The sequence below is a fragment of the Podarcis tiliguerta genome, assembly GCF_965153285.1.
Source record: "Podarcis tiliguerta genome assembly, chromosome: 7".
Taxonomy (NCBI): domain Eukaryota; kingdom Metazoa; phylum Chordata; class Lepidosauria; order Squamata; family Lacertidae; genus Podarcis; species Podarcis tiliguerta.
Window position 1 is genome coordinate 85,533,065 of NC_139540.1, and position 12,729 is coordinate 85,545,793.

Below are 12,729 nucleotides of genomic sequence, written 5' to 3' on the forward strand. Positions count from 1 at the left end.
CCTAACTCCTAAGCCTTTAAACAAAAGCATCATACGGTGCAAAGTGCCTTGTCCATTGGTGGTCCTATATAAATCATTCAGCTGAAAGTATCACATTATGTGGTGTTGGTAAAGCATGGTGAGCTAGCATGGAAAAGTGCTAGTGGATCACTCTGTATATTTGGATCACAACAGCTTTACTTCTACGACCAGAGAATTGTACTTAGTAGAATAGTTCATAATGCACTGGCATCTCTTATATTAGTGTGTTTATACCCTTTTGGCTGGGTTCCCAACTTCAGATGTCTTCTAAAAGTTCTTCATCTCCTTGACATCTGATGGGAGGCTGTTCCACACCTTATGCTTTGAACTGAACTGTGTGGGCTCTTCTTAACCATGAACTGGGAAATGCTGACAACTAGAGAGCATGGAGACTGTTACATTCTGCTGGACTACTATCATGTGTGGCAAAATCCAAACTCTTCTTCTTCTTCTTCCCTTGCAGTTAAAAGTGGAATTCTTTGTTTACAGCACCTCCTGCCCTAAAGACTCAAGGCAGATTATGGCAATTTCACTCTGAAATATAGATAAGTCTCTGGCAGCGTTTATAGTTTCGGCATATGAGAGAATATTTGTAATTTCCGTAACACCTTAAACTACAGCAAAAATGTGCAAATTTGCAGTTTTGTTCCTGCTGACAAGTTAGTTATAAATATCTTTCTCAGTGCAAGAGTAACACCTTTTGCTTCCCATGAATACTGCCGAGATGTATCACACCAGTAGGGTGATTGGAAATGTGAATTTACTTGTGTGTAATGAGGAAATTTCATCTAGATTCAAGGAGGGCTTTTACTGGCTGGAACCAAAAGAAGGACCATACTTTTGGTACACATACTGTTTTGAGGTGTTTTTGGGGGGGTGGGGTGGGGGTAGGCTGTATGCCTGAGTCTTATATCCAACAAGGATCCAATTGCTGGAATAGGCATACATGTTTCTTGCTAATGGCCCCTAAGCATGGGTCATTAAATAACAAAATTAATGGCTCTCTGCCGGAGGACAAATGGGGGAGCCCCCTCCCTCAACTGTCAAAGCTGGAGTAGAGATGTGTGAACTAGAAGCAGGAAGCAGACTCCACAGCTGAGAGACAGAGGACTCAGCTACCCTAGAAAAGAAAAAGCGCTTTATATGAGTTACCACACTGTGACACCAGATGGCACTGTGGAGTCCCGTCGTTTGCCAATGGGATCTCCCTTTAAGAAGTTTACAACGCATTTAACAGAATTGTGTTATTTTTGCTGTGTCTAGATCCAGCCAGAGTGAGCCCTGATTTCTGCTGGAATTGAACAATATTAACTTCCTGTAAGAAAGAACTGGTGTGACAACCATAGAGAGAATATGGGGCACAAGACAAACTGAGAAATAAGAGGTAAAGCCAAGACTTTATGTTGGGGATTCACGAGTATTCTGTAGTTTGCTCCAAAAGAAGCTGATCTTTTGAAGGTGCTCAGTTTGAGCTGCTACAGCTTACCTGACACCTTTCCCACCTCCTCTTCCAACATTCCCCCAATCTAACAACTTACCTTTGGGGCAGGGGCGATGGCAGCAGAGGTAGCAGTGGGCACTTCAAGGACCCTGGGATGGGCTTAGAGGACTCAAGATGCTCTGCTGGGGCTTGAAAGCATCTGCCACCACTCCAGTTTTTGAGTTTGGGGCTCAGGGAAGGGGATGGCGGCTGTAGAGGCAAGATTTACATGAACAGAGCTGGGCTTGCCTTGACCCTGGTTTTTTTGAGTGCCCTTGAATGAACATAACATCCCTACTTTTATGCCTGGCTGTCATAGGTGATGGCAATGTCATCAAGGAGATGGAAATGGAAATGGAGTGAGTAGTTTAGTTTGGTAGTTAGGCTTATTCATTCATTTTAAAGCAACATCTCTTCCTACAAATTTATGGAACATAGTTGCTCCTCATGTCCTCACTTTCAGCTTGCCTCAAGAGAACGATGGGTTTATCACCATCTCATGGAAGCCTATAATTGTAGCCCAACTCCCTCAACATGCTGGAAACTGAACTGTTTGTGTTTCATCACAGTCTTCCTCACTTTGATTATACTCCGAATCCGCTAAGATTTTCATACATTTTGTCACCTGAACATGATATATTGGTTTTATCTCAGGTCTGTTATAAACTACCGAGTTTGATGTTTTTCTTTCTCTCCAATTTTCAAACACAGAGACACTTGAACATCTAAACAGGAGTTCTCAAGAACAATATTATAAATCGTGTTCACTAATTTGTGTATTTTTGTCAACCCTAGTAAAAGGTCTTGCTCTCCCCCCCCTTTACTGGCCCAACACAACTTTTGTCTAACATACACTTCAGCCACAACAAATCACCTGCTGATCTATATCTATTAGCTGCTATGTTCTTTGCTGTATCTTATTTTTCTCCTGTGTAAAAGATTGTTGCACATCAATAACATGGCAACTCCCACAGGAAAGTATTCCAGAACATTTCTACCAGTTTTTCCCATCCCCGTTTTGCCTTGTGGTCAAATTGGGTCAGCTCTGCTACTTTTTCATTATTGTGATCAGGACATGGCAAGAACGTCCACCAAAGAAGCAAGAATTTGGCCTTGCTTTGCTTGTAATTGGAAACAAGACTGTTGTTGCTTTAGGAGCCTGATTTGGTACCAGACCAGTTTTTCATTAAAACTGAATAGGCAGCAAAAAGGATTTACTTGGTAATTTTATTGCTGTGCTATTGGAAGGATTCCCACTGCTGGTCTGGACGTTGCACTAAAGCAGGGGGCAGGGATGACTTTGAATTGTCACTGCAACTGGTTCTGATCTTGTTAGCAGTGAAATGGAAGGAGGCTGCAAGGACAGCAAAAGCCTTTCTTTCAAAGACTTCTGCATCAAGCCCTTAAAGCCCTTCTTCTGGCAGTGGAACATCATTTGTTCCTTGCTAGAAAGGACAACATCATCAACAGCAGCAAAATAGAATCCATAGGTATAAAATCAATGGGGATTACTTAGAGAACGGAAATACCTATTGAAGATTACAAGTTGAATTTGGGATGATTTATTATTATTATTATTATTATTATTATTATTATTATTATTATTATTATTACATTCCTTCCTTCCTTCCCTGACAAGACTCAAGGTAGCTTACAGATAAAATAAGAGTAGCTAAAAACTTAGGGAAAAACAATAATTTAAAAACAATTAAACATACACACCCACTGCCAGCTCCCCTGTGACACACTCGCTATTTTTAATAACAATTTTATTGAAAGTTTTTAAAAAACCTTAAACAATAAAACTCAAAGTCGTTTATAAGAAAATATGAAACACAATTGTACATGGGGAAGAAAAAGAGAAAAGAATAGAGAAGGACTAACTTAGAAGACAGTTTATCACATGCATGTTATGCATATCATATCATGTGTCCACATATAGCAAGGCAGATCCCCCAGTTCTCACCTGGGTGCCTCCCTCTTGGCCCAGTCTCCCCCTCTGAGAGATGCTTCCTGCCCTGCCTTTCTTGCAGGTACCTCCCACCTCCACCTGTCCCCTTCCTGTGTGTGCCCTCCTTGATTCGTAATAAAGGAATCTTGATATAAAAGATACTAAAATACATAAAAAGAAAACAGAATTCCCACCTCCCTGTCTGACAGTCGTCTGTAACAACTATTCTGAATATTTAACATATGCACTCCAGAATAAAATCCAGCCAGTTTCCCCTTCAGCAAGATGCCAATTTCCTAGATTCCCAAGCTGAGCCCTAAAATTTTAATCACTCAGACAGCACAATATGACCCTTATAATAATTTTCTAATAATCCAAATTAGCATTCCTCCAGTTTCTATATCCAATTTCTTATAAAGCCTGTTTAAAACAGTTCCAAGAAATCTCAGCCAAGTCATGATTCAAAATTCTTGTCAAAATTCATCCAATCATGCCTCCTCTTCTTCTTTTTCCTTTTCACCCAAAATATTTGAACACTTTAATCCATTGTGGCACGGCGGGGGGCAGCTTAGTTCACTTTTCTCAAAGTTACCCTCCTAGGGGAACATAACTTGCATCGTCAACAGTTTCAGTAAACTCTTCCATGCCAAGATCTCCCACGCCAGTTTAGCCAAACAGAGCATTTCCATAGAGCTATTTCTCTCTTGCTCCATTGCTCACGCTGGCCGCCCATTCCTCCCTGCTGGAAGTTCCCACACCTCCCCAACAGAACTTTCTGCCACCTCCATCGAGTCATCCACAACCACTCCCAGTTCATGATCTCACAGTCCACTTGTTCTATTTTTTGCCTTATCTCTTGGGTCTCCTGTTTAGTTTCTTCTTCTCCTCACCACCACATAACTCCAATATCTCTCATCCTCCTTGTCCGTTCTCCAGCGCTGCTACAAGCTGCCCAAGGGAGGAGGCTGGCAGTGGTGGCCATGGGATGCTCTCTCGCAGCTGCCACTGCTGCCACTGCTCAGGACCAGCTCCAGCCTCTCCTCCTCCCTGAGCTCAGTGGCACTGGTGGGAGAAATGGGGACATTCCAGGATCAAATCAGAAGCTGGGAGGACTTCGTAATTCCAGGACTGTCCCTGGAAAATAGGACACTTGGAGGGCATGCTGTCCTGCTGTAAATATTCCCAGCTGCTGGTCCATGGAGCTAACTAATAAAGCATGGAGGCCTGGAAGAGGCAAATGGGTGAAGGTTAAGCTATGTGTGGTAGCTACTTTCACACATACCAACTTACAATTTTCAAAGATCCCTATTGGCAAAATATTTATTTTAAAATCCATTCAATGCCTATAGGGTGGAGAGAGAGGCCATCAGTTTCAGAACAATTTCTTGTCATAAAATTGCTATGTCTGACCTTGGACATCTGACTGTCCTTCGTCTTCCCATCTATGTCAAAGAGATTATTTTTGTACTTGCTAGCTGAGTTGTTGTATTCTGGCAATCAGAGGCAATTGTTAAAATAGATTGGGTTGTTTCCCGTCCCTCTTTGTAGGCCCAGATGTAAAAGGAAAAAGCGGTGTGAGATATTCACAGTCCCTTTACAGAGATATTCATAGCTTTTTATCCACCTTCATTTTTTGTGTTGCTCTGTGAGGTTCCTCTCCTTGAATCCTTCCTCTTTAGCCCTTTCTATCTTCAAATCCCTGTCTGCTTCCCTTGTTTTGTTGCCTTCTAGCTACTCTTCCACTACTCTGTTCCAGGGGTACATACTCCATGGATTCAGTGGCTACTTTCCCCCCAGATCCTATTTACTGATCACTCTTCCAGCCCTTAGATCACATTCAGTGGTGCTTAGTTACTTAAAACTAAATTTCCCTGGTTTGAGATGCCTACTTCCATCAGAAAAAGACTTTTCAGTTTAGGGTTGCCATACATCTGGAATTTCCCAGACATATCAGAAACACTGCTCAACAACTTTTCACTGTTTGAAATACGGCAACCCTATTTTCAGTTCCTTTACAGGACCTGCACTGTTAATCAACATGCTATCACTGCAAAGTGTGCAGTTAGTTGTAGCATTCAAGAACTGCTGTTGCAGAGAAACCACTCATGGCTCCTTTGCAAAATACTCCTTAGAGCAAAGATGGGGAGTTTGTGACCTTCCAGATGTTGGACTGCAACTCCCATCATCCTGACCATTGTACACACTGGCGGGGGCTGATGGAAGTTGGGAGCCCAACAACATATAGGAGATCAACAATTCCCCATCCCTGCCCTAGAAACACATTCATAAAAGGTATTGACTTCCACTGAATTGGGCCAATGGCTCATTAAGCTCAGTATTATTTATCTACACTGACCAGCAAAAAGCTTTCCAGGGTTTCAGGCAGGGGTCCCAAATAAAATAAGTTGGGGAAAATCAGGCTCCAAACTGCTCCATATGGAGTTGCAGACACGGCATTTTGACGTTTTTGGGCAGGTGGCTCAATTGTCCCCTTCCCATGCCCACTACTTCCTCAATGATTGCATTTCTTTTCCAGGTTGTAACTATTTTCAGTGCACTCTAGAATGGTGGAGCTTTTCTGTTTTCTTTGATCTCTCAGATTTGCACAAAACCAGAAAACAGCACAAGCAAATCTTTTGCGCACTTCTTGGGTCTAATTCAAATGGAGGGAAAGTGGATTAACAGCTAAATAATGTTCAAATGTAGAGAAGCCCATAGTCTCCTGCGCAACTTTAAAGGCAAGCAATGGCTTGTGACTGCAGAGATGCAATGATGACAGTATTTGAAGTAGGGAAGGGAGTTTCTACAGGTCAGTGATTCATGGCTTGGCTATGGCTACCTAGCAGGCCTCAGAGGTACCAGGTTCCACCCAACATTGGGGGGGGGGCACCATGTGTGCAACCCCAGCCCCTCAAGATTGGGGGGGTGAAGATACCTCAGCTCTATGGAGTTGGCGCCTATGGCGGGACTGCAGCTGAGGTGACGTTTGAACCAAGGACTTTCTAGCTCATACCTTGTACTCTTAAGTAAGGCTGGACTGAATACTGTTAGATGGGGACAGGGTTATATCCAACACTGGTTCACCACAGCAGGGGTGCCCCATCCAGGACTGGCCCAAGACATTATGGCATCTGAGGTGAACCACAAAATGGTGCCCCTCCCCCCAGGAAAAAGTGGTGAGTGAAGATCTACATAGGAATAAGGAGGGGATAAAGTTTTGCATCAGGATCAAGGGAGAAGGGAAGCTCAACACTGGGAATCAAATCAACCTTACTCAACAGTTGAAATGGGAATCGAAGGCTGTTGCGAAGTTGGGGAGGGGCCTGCTCTGAATGTTGCTTGGGGGGTGCAGAGCCCATGAGACCCCAGTGGGCCAGCGCTGGCACCACCTCATGCAACATATCTGAACAAGCTCAGGCCTATTCTTAGCTATTATGCAGCTTTGTTATGCGGGAAGTCTAGTTGTGAATAGCTGAGATGAATAGAGATAAAATTAAGAAAGAGAAAGGAGAGGTGCAGTTTATTGAATATCATTCTTAGATGGAATCACAAAGCCAAGCTAAGTCACATGTCCATTTATGCAAGGTGATGAATGAACAAGGTTGCATTTTGTGGTCAAGGCTTCCCAGCAATGGAGGCTCTTAATTCCAAGCCAAGAAACAAAGTGGCTGGAAATGACTGAGCTTTGTGGAGCTCTTCTAAATTAAATGTAATTTGGAATGCAGTTCCAAGTATAATTATCCATTGAAAGGGATGGGTCATGTCAGGAAGTTAAAGAATGGTTGCTCTGGCAGCAAACTTCATATGACGCCTGGAAACAGGAGGAGGGTTCGGGCAGGAATGCTGTGGACACGGAAGAGATGCCCAGAGAGGGCTCCTGTGCCTTTAAATCTTAAGAGCTCCCAGGGGATTGGTAGCAGTGGCCTTCAGCCAAAAAAGGTTAGCCACTCCTGCTTTTAAAGACACCTAGGAGGGGGAAATCCAGCCTTCAACCAATGCAACAGTCTAAGGGTGGAGGGGTGCTTTCAGTGACACCTCCCTTTCCATGGGGTTTTTACAATTTAGGGTCTGGAGGTAGAAGCCCTGATATGATCAGTGAGAGGGGAAATGAAACAAATCCATTCCTAGGAGAGATGAAAACCAAATCCTCTACGAAGGAGGGAAAGATGGAACAAGCCCTGGACCACGTTGAGCCAGATTCTCTCTAGGGAGACTCCCTCTCACTGCAGAATGTGAGCAGCTGAGCTGTAGCTGGTGGCCCTGAGTCTTTGTGCCTCGCCCACTCTGTTAGTGGCACCTCCACCCCTTGAGCGAAACAAGGGGCACCAGGGCAGAAGGATGCTGGCAAGGTGAGAGGAAAAGATCTGGCTCTGCTGAGGTCTCCCTTCACTTCTCTTTCTGTTTCTGGGCTACTGGCAGCCCCTACAGGATGGGGCACAATGGTAGCCCTAATTCTTTTGTTTCGCATTTATTTATACATCCATTTAAATGTTTCTCGGCTTTCTTTCCTTTTTTAAAATAAAAAAACGGCTAACAATAAAATGACAATATGGTTGCCATATTTCAAAAAGTATTAACCAGGACACTGTGAGCGTTGTTGACCTTTTTTTAAGACGTCAATTCCGCCTTTGAAATCCTGGCAATGTCCAGGAAAATCAAGACATGTGGCAGCCCTAAATAGTCAAAACAACCATTGCATCAACAACATAGTGAGCATAGTGGTGCAAGTGGAAAATGTAGACCAGTCAGTGTCTGAAAATGCAATGTCTTGACTTGGCAGAGAAATTAAACTGGAGATAAGGCCATGACTGAAAAGGCCCTGCTCCATCTGCGCATCTACTGCTCCTGAATCAATGGCGGAAGCTGGAGCAGGCTCTCTTCTGTTGCTCAGAGTGCATGGAGTGGAGGGTGGGCCTTAGGGAAGAAGCAGTCATTCAGATACCTAAACCCGCAAGCTATTTAGGGTTTCAAAGGTAAGAACTGGCACCTTTAATTGAGCCCAGAAACAGATGGGCAGTTCGTTGTTGATAAAAGATACTCAGAGTAATACGCTCCATCTAGCCAACACCAGAAAATCTACCAGTGGCATTGTGCACCAGTTGAAGTTTCCAGACACTTCTCAAGCGCAACACTAGGGAGAATATTTTACAGTATTCCAGGCTAGAGGTTACTTAAACTTAGATGGATATAGGCCGGTCTGTTTTCTCCAGAATATAATACAGCTAGCTGAAGCTGATCAACCAAAAGCAGGGTCAGATCCAAGAGTACCCAAGCTACAAACCTGCATCTTCAGGGACAGTGCAGGCTATAGACCTATCCCTGGACCAACTTGTAACAAGAGTGTTTCTATCTTAACTGGGTTAAGTTTCACTTTGATCACCCATATCCAGTCCCTCACTGTTCCAAGTTTCTACCACTTCCCTATAATCTTATAAATATGAGGTACAGTTGACTATCACTAACATGCTGACATAAGTGCGAGATCCAGAAGGGCCCTGGGTGTTCTAGACCCCACAAAATTCCTGCTGAGGGAGCTGGGCACCCACAAATTATGGTGGCAGATGCCCAGGGCACACGTGTCTGACATGAGCACACCTGGTGGCATGGAGTGGGTGGGTGCTGACGTCACTCCTGCACACCGCCGGGTGTGCTGACATCACCACACTTGTCCCCACGGGGTGTGGCCCTGGGCACCCAGGGTCATGAGGGCAAGCTGGCGTTGCTGCATGCTGACCAGTCCAAATATCTGAATAATTTCACTCAGTGGTTTTGTCTGGATGATTTGAAAAAAGGCTGAGCGGAGTCACACTCACTCTCTCTGTCTCCGGATGCAATTGTCCCCAAGGCTAATGTTGACCCACAACTGGGCCAGAAACCACGGAAAGAGATCTAGATGGAAAGGTCTGTCAGGGAACTGCCATCAGTGTCCGAGGGAGAGAGCAAGCTCCAAAGGGATCCCAGAGAGCGTCCCGGGAGTGGGAGAGGTAGCCCGTCTTCTGGGGAAGAGAATCAACGTAGCTCCAGTGGAGAAAGGGGCAGATGGGGGAATCGGCGAGGCGGTCCCATGATTCCTTGCCGGGGACCAGCAGGGAGAGGAAGGGTCCTCCGCTGCCTACGCCCTCCTTGTGCAGAAGGCTTCCGCGCAGGGAGAGTAGGCGGAGACTGGGCGTCAAAGAACTTCTTTGCTGGAAGAAGTTTAAGAAACGCCCACTGATGGATTCTGCCAGCGATTGAGACAGTCACGGGCAAGTGGCTGCCCGTACAGGAAAGGTTCACTCAGGCAACCCAGCCAGAGGTTGGGACAAGCTTACGCACGAGCAACCCCTAGAACCATTACAAGGTCCAAGGTAATTTTTTCATAGAGTGTGTACTGCTGCTGGTTTCAGTACAGTTGAAGGTATTGCTGTCGATGTAGACAGGCCCAACCAGGTTATCTTAATTTCTTAATTTGGAGGCACAAGGGTCAAGCACACACATGATCAGCCTCATCTCTGAATGAATCCTGTTCACATACTCAACTAGTATCCAGCTAAAGTGCAGATTGGCACCTGACCTATCCTGAATACATAAAACACCATCTTAGGTGGATTGCTTGGCCACAACTCAGGGGTCTGCTAGCAAATTATTTTTCCCAGTCTTGCAGATATTACTTACATTAAAATTTCCTTCCTAACACAATCCTTTTACCATTCCATTGTATTTGACATGCTGCTGACAGGATAGGAACATTAAAAATAAAGGTTGAAATTGTTTTTTACAGAGACAATGGAGATGCCTTCCTACTGCATTTCTCAGATGCCTTCAAATTACACATTCATTGTATGAGCACGTAATGAGACCAGATTAAATGATAGGCAAAATTTGTGTGCCTATATAAAGAGGAGTCTGGTGGAGTTCCAGCTACAACAGAAGCATAACATGTCTGTGACATGAAACTGAATGCATTTCTTGAACAACATGAATACAGTTTTCAGGAAAAATCCTTTGTAGCGCATTTTGCCTTAGGCAGGAGAAATTCTGCCGTATACATTATTCATTTCCTTCAGTAGCTGACACATTTCCTTTTACCACTTGCAAAATGTCACAGTCTGGTTTGTAAAGGTGAAATGAGCAGATACTGAATCTGTACTGTTAAGATTCAGAGAAGGGAGGGTGGGTGGGTGGAACTGGACTCAAGTATGGCTAAAGCAATTAAAATATTCTTTTGTTACAAAATAATACATCTGCATTGCTGCTTGTAGAGACATCTCTTTAAGATGTATTTGAATGCCAGTCCTATAGCTGCAGAACTGCCCTTCCTGTGTCATCTCCATTTCCAGTCTGACAAAAAAATAACAGCCAGATGTAAATGTTAATGTAGCAATTAAAATTATGATGTGATGTCAAAGCAGCCACATCCATTTAAGGTCATAACCCTTTAAATCCTGTAAAATTGCACTGAATCTTTCTAAAGTGGGGGGAACCTGTAACTTAGCACAGCCTTTTTTAATGCACTAGACTAAAACACACACACACACACACACCCTACTACCACAGATCAGGGTGCAGCATCAGAATCTTCCATGGTCCAGCTGCAGTCATATTGCTTCACCTTCCTTGCACATCTCCATGACAACCATGTAATTTGGATGCTATACTACTGAACTGATGCTGAAATACAGTTGTGCTATAAAATACAGAATGCATCAGAGTTCTTGTGAAGGAAGACAGTCCTATTCATGATGGCTGGTAACTTAAGATTTATTGGGTGTGGGTGTTTTAAAAAAACCAAAGCTGGTAAAGTGATTTGATTGTGTGTTTCTAATTGTTACCCACCCAGAGCCTTTGAGGACAGAGTGCGCTAAGCAGCCACATAATTACATGAACATAATTTCCAGGCTTCCTTCCCAGAATTCAGATATATAAATAATAATTAATCTCATCCCTGGATGATTCAAGGATTGTGAAATCAATTAGAATGAAATACAATTGTGCTTGATTAGGACAATAATCTTTACATTCCACATTCTCTCTCTAGGAACACACTCAGGAAATGCTTACCTCGGGACCCAAGGATGCACACTAGAGACATCAAGAGATATAAATCAAATCCTAGTGATTGCAGCTTTAAGCTAATACATCACATATGAATGACCATAACACTAACAAAATGCCATTCCAGGAACAATATTGCATAGGATGCCACAGAGATGCATGGATATAGGATGAAAATGAACACACTGTGATTCTACTTACCAGAGCTAAAAGCTTTCCCTCACAAGTGCAGCTTGTTTTTCCCTCAACAATCCATGCAAAATCGCCAGCAGCTACATAGAAGGAGACATTCCAGCCCCATGCCTTCTCAGACTTCCCTTTATTGTCTCCCCCCTCGCCACTTGCAATGGGTTACGCCTCCCCAGCTTTCCTTCAGGTGTCAAAAGATTGCTAGGAAGCAGGTTGCAGGAAAGAAGGGAGGGGAGAAAGAGGAGGGGGTCGAGAGAGGAGCCTGAGCAGGAATGATGGAGCCTGCCTTCAGCGAAAGAGCAGGGGAGAGACCTGATGCTCAAACCTTTGGGTGAATGTCTGCTGAAAGGCCAGCTAACACTTTAGAAAGAAGATGCTCCAGCCACTGTGAGCAAATTGCTAAGCATATTTAACATTTTCCTCAAAGATCTGAGAGCTGGCTCTGCTTCTGCTAGCCAATCAGATACATTGAAACTGGACCTTGGAAATCCCTGCCAAACAGGCAGGCTGTCTTTAAGAAAATAGGATGCATACAAACCAACAACCTCAATAAAACTCCCAAGAATCTCTTTAGATGGCCTTTCCATCCTCTTTCCTACCCACCCTAACCACAAAAGAAAGCTTTCATTTAGCTTTTAAGGCTTTGTTTTCCCTTTGTGTTGTTGTTTCCTGTTAGGTTTTCTTTGTGAGCTGAACTGTGAACCTTTTCACCTGTTTTTGAACACAGAACATTCATGTCCGGTGCATTTTCATCTGCACAAGGTGCTGTACATGCTAATATTTTTCCTCACCTTGCATACAAGGAAGAGAAAAGGTGGTCACAGGAAGCATCCCAGACTGTTGGAATTATGCGTTCATTGTAGTATGCATGAAATGTGCACACTGAGAGTGACACTGGACAGGAGAAGACTTTTTCCGAGAGGTAGAAAGGAACAGGGTCCTGAACGTGAGCACAGCAGAGGAGCAAAACACTTCAGAACACAGCGTTGCTTCTTCAAAGTATTTCTTTATCAATGGCTCCATTTTGTCTTATCTCCACCTCAAAGTCAATTGG

At 43.8% G+C, this 12,729-nt stretch overlaps 1 protein-coding gene across 1 annotated transcript in view; it reads right to left on the reverse strand.

The window, feature by feature from the left end:
* Positions 1–12,143, reverse strand: part of PSD2 (pleckstrin and Sec7 domain containing 2) — a 51,340-nt gene extending 39,197 nt beyond the window's left edge. The window contains exon 1 of the mRNA XM_083448640.1: positions 11,688–12,143. The gene's annotated coding sequence lies outside the window, so the exon portion shown is untranslated. The remainder of the gene's footprint in view (positions 1–11,687) is intronic.
* Positions 12,144–12,729: the final 586 nt, after the last annotated feature.